The sequence below is a fragment of the Vicia villosa genome, linkage group LG1 (assembly GCF_029867415.1).
Source record: "Vicia villosa cultivar HV-30 ecotype Madison, WI linkage group LG1, Vvil1.0, whole genome shotgun sequence".
In the NCBI taxonomy this organism is placed as follows: Eukaryota; Viridiplantae; Streptophyta; class Magnoliopsida; order Fabales; family Fabaceae; genus Vicia; species Vicia villosa.
This window is the reverse complement of record NC_081180.1, coordinates 66,180,021-66,184,554: the sequence shown is the minus strand read 5'-3', so window position 1 is coordinate 66,184,554 and position 4,534 is coordinate 66,180,021. Positions and strand designations below refer to the sequence as shown.

At 34.4% G+C, this 4,534-nt stretch overlaps 1 long non-coding RNA gene across 1 annotated transcript; it reads left to right on the top strand.

The window, feature by feature from the left end:
* The first annotated feature begins 1,368 nt into the window (after window positions 1-1,368).
* Window positions 1,369-2,817, top strand: LOC131640032 (uncharacterized). Its single transcript, XR_009295126.1, has 2 exons — window positions 1,369-1,933; window positions 2,052-2,817. It is a non-coding gene; the product is annotated as an uncharacterized LOC131640032 (long non-coding RNA).
* Window positions 2,818-4,534: the final 1,717 nt, after the last annotated feature.

Sequence of the window (4,534 nt, the reverse complement as noted above, 5' to 3'; positions counted from 1 at the left end):
ATTAGGGAGGAAAAAAGAAAAGATTTTTTTTTTATTATTATGCTCGCCAAGACATTTCGTCTTGTGCCTACGTATTCCCAATGGGGAAAGTCAGAGCAATCGTAGTTCGAGGCTACGAAATTATTCTTTTTTATTTAGGGAGCTCGCCAAAACATTTGAGTCTTGTGCCTACATATCTTCAATGGAAGAATCAGAGCGATTGTAGTTCGAAGGAACTACAAGATTATTGATTGATTTTAGGATGGATGTTTAGTGAACAGTTTGAGCATAGGTGTTCACCTAGCGCGTCTTTACCCAAGGTATTCAACAGGAGTGAGCCCCATTGTCACTTGTTGTCCTTGTTAATTAATTTGTTTTGATTCAAAGGATCAAGGTATTCAAGAGGTGTTCACTTCTTGTCACTTGATCACTTTGATTTGATTAATGTATTTTAATTCAAAAGATCAAGGTATTCAAGAGGTGTTCACTTCTTGTCACTTGATCACTTTGATTTGATTAATGTATTTTAATTCAAAAGATCAAGGTATTCAAGAGGTGTTCACTTCTTGTCACTTGATCACTTTGATTTGATTAATGTATTTTAATTCAAAAGATCAAGGTATTCAAGAGGTGTTCACTTCTTGTCACTTGATCACTTTGATTTGATTGATGTATTTTAATTCAAAAGATCAAGGTATTCAAGAGGTGTTCACTTCTTGTCACTTGTTCTCTTGATTTGATTAATGTATTTTTATTCAAAAGATCAAGGTATTCAAGAGGTGTTCACTTCTTGTCACTTGATCACTTTGATTTGATTTAGAAATGTTTTAATTATATTAGGGATCCAAAGGACCAAAGGTATTCAAGAGGTGTTCACTTCTTGTCACTTGATCACTTTGATATAGTTGGGAAAAGAAACTTTTGCGTTAACAACTTGACGTTGGATCAAGCATTTTAGGGTTTATGAAATGGGTCTAATCGAACTTGGGCGGAAAAGACAAATTTTGAAATGAGATTCACACTTGGCGAAATTTGCACTTGGGCAAAGAAAAAGCTTCGCACTTGGGCGAGAAATGAAGTGATGAATTTGAATTGTTTTTTGAAGTTTTTGTGAGAAGATTGAAATTGACTCAACATTGGATCGAGTGTTTATTTGAATGAAAATTGATTGTAAAAATGAATTGATTTTATCATGGTAGAGTTTAATTTACCAATTAAAAGGTATTTAATTTATTAATTAAATGAATTAAAAATTAACGAACATCATTAATTAATTTTAATTAATCAACAATATAGTTACAGTTTAATTAAAATGATTAATTAATCAAACCAATTAACAAAATAAAGTAAGGCAATATTTTTTGGAAAAAAGAGTTTATTGGGCCTGATTTAAAAGAAAAGCTTGTTTGGCCCAACCATGGTGAGGTGTTGGGGGTGAATTGGTAAACAGAAGGTGGTAAAGCCCAAATGATACTAAGAAAACTTTAAAAAAAACTTCGGGCTGGACTGGGTCAGTGGACCTGGATCCAAACTCAAAATGAATTGAACCGGGTTCAATAACCCTAGCCCCCTTTCTCTCTTCAATTGATTCTGTCCTCTCACGAAGAAAAGAAAACACGCTCAGAAAACTCCTTCTCTCTCGCGATTTCTTCCCTCAACTCTCGATTCTACTCGGTCTACTCACGGTTTCTCAGTTAATGAACAACAAAACAACAACAAGTTGAAAGTCTCACCTCTCTCTCGCTCGATTTCCTCTGTTTTTTTTTTTTTAATTCATGTTTAACACAAACAAACGAATAACAACAATAATCCTCAAGGTCAACGAAAATTAAGGCAACGACAACATGATGAATATACAATTTCGTAAGAAAAATCACATAGTAAGCAACAATTCTGAATCGCAGAGATAAAATAAGGACATAGAGTTCGAGGATACCGTCAAGAGTTTATGGAGGTATGTGTTTCGGTTTTCCTTTCGATCTATCCTCCTTCCCTGTTTCTGCGAAATGTTGTGTTGCTTCTGATGTCGGTGTTTGTTATTTGTTTGAATCGATGATGATGCCTTGACTCAGTTCTGAACGGTGGTATCGTGATGCGTCTGGTGAAGTGATAGTGACGTTGAATCTGCGGAAGATATTGATGATAATGAAAGGGACGGTTTGTTATGGCTAGATGAGTGAAAGAGGGTAAGTCGAAGGGATTCACAGGATTGTTGCTGAGAGTTTGTGTCTATTTCTATGCAGCTTTTAGAGATTTAGAGGCTCAGTTATTTGAGGTTGATAAATGTTTTTCGTGTGTTATTCGAAGGAGATTCGGTGATTGTTTGAGTGATGATTTGGTGAGTGTTTTTGCACAATTTTGAGGTGAGTTTATGAGAGGATGGAGAGCTCTGTTAGCAGGGGTTGAGCTAAGCATTTGGCGGAGTTCTTCTAGGTTTTTTTTGTTCGTGTCTCCCCCCTTCTTTGCTGCTGTGAGAGTCTTGATTTATAGCTGGATGAAAAGGATTTTGGGGGGAAAACTTATTGAATTTTGAACTGTTTTGGTATACTGCTGTGTGCCTTTTTGATGCAGTTTTTTGTGTGAGCTATTTTAGTGACAATCTTGGACAGATTAGAGCAGTTGATAACAGAGCAAGAGCTATTCTTTTTTTGTTTTTTTTTTTTTTTTGCAAGTTACAGAAGATGATGGTGATGGAAGCTAGGCCTTGTGAAGAAACATTTTTTTGTCTTTTCTCTGTAATTTCTAAAATTTGAAGAATCCTATGCATGAGGATTCTTAATGCATTGTCAATACTAATTGTAAAAAAACTGAACTAATTAGTAAAATATATTCTATTCATTTCTGTTTTACGAAGAAAAAAAAAAAGTAGTTAAAAGATATAAAAAAAATATGCAAATGCTATTTACAATGTTAACCTTATTAATAATTAATTTAATTATTAAAGAAAATCCAATAATAACAAATTTAACTATTAATCTAGTCACACAAAAAAATGATGCAAGAAGAAATAAATACTCAAAAACTCAAAAGTCGATCATAAATCGAATATGACTTGATTAATAAGACGAACTGGGCCAATGGACCTCGCACACAGTCAATTATTAATCTAGACACAATCAAAACAAATGATGCAAATGAATTATGAAATGATTTTAAAAAAAAAGTACTAACTTTGACTATGCATATGAAAATTACTGGGGGCAAAATTGGGGTATGACAGCGATTTCAAATTTCTAGAAATCTTATCTCCCTCAATTCTCAACCAAATCCAAAGATGTAAAGATGGATTTTACTCGTTTTTGGACAAGGATCATGATGGTATCCTTTAATTTCATTTATTCTGAGTGTAACTTAAAATTCGCAAGCATGAACACTAAGAACCCTAAAACTAGAATTTAACATGAAATGATGTATATGTATGATATGATGCAATTTATTGAGGGTTAATGATCCTCGAAGGTGCAGAAACCAACTGGTAACTTCATTTTTAATTTATCATGCGTGAATTATGGAGTTTGAAGTTCATAAAGCTTACCTCAGAAATGGAGATTGAGCTCTGATCAAAGTGTGCTACAGAGTTGTTGTAGTGATCCAGATAGCTTCAGTGATCCCCCAGGAAGGTGTTGAGATGCTTAGCTTGGGAAGAAACTCCCCAGAACCTCTTGCTCGACCCCAACTGATGTAGCTCCAAGTGAGAGGTGAATATGATGATTCTCCACTTACAGAAGTGTTCCAGGTGTATGGATCACTTCTAAATACCTCCCTTGAGGTGTTTGAATACTTAGTTTCAAAGGAAGAGCTCTGGTTTGAAGAATCCGAGTCTTCTTGCCAAAGATCCTTTGAAAAACCTAAGTATGAAGGAAGAAGAGAGAAAGCAAGATTTCTGTTCCTTTGGTGTGTTTTGATATTGAAGTATGCCCTTGTATTTATAGGCAAAAGGCTCAGAGCAATTGAAGATAGTAAGCTTGCTTAATGAGGTTAACTTAGTTTCTTAGCTATGAAGAAACTTTGAAAATATCACATATACAATGATGACAATTTTGATTCCATTTGATCAATCCCCCTAGCCATCGATTTTGTGTGATCATAGGGGACAATTTTGTTGCAGAAGTGGACTCTAATTGGCTTGGGGGAAGATTCCTTGGTGATTCATCAAGATTCCAATTTGGTAATGATTACTTAATCACATGGCATTGAATTCTTGCAACTTGGCAAAAAATGATGAAATAATGCATTTGATTCCTCTAAATCTCTTCTGATATATCATGGACAAGGATGAATCAAATGGTATAGACATTGGTACAAAGTTTGCAAGTATTCAAATTTGGTCATGACCTATAATTTCTCTTCATGAGCCCAACTTTGAATCATCATAACTCCTAGCTCAAAATGAATTTGGAGAAGGTTGAGCACAATTTGGAAAGCCCTTAACATGTACTTCAATTCATTAGTTTGGGGTTTCTTCAGAATCATTTGGGAACTTTGTGAAAAATGATCCTAAAGTTTGAAGAAAACTAGGTAAAAAACACTTAGAATTTTTTCTAAGTTTTTATGA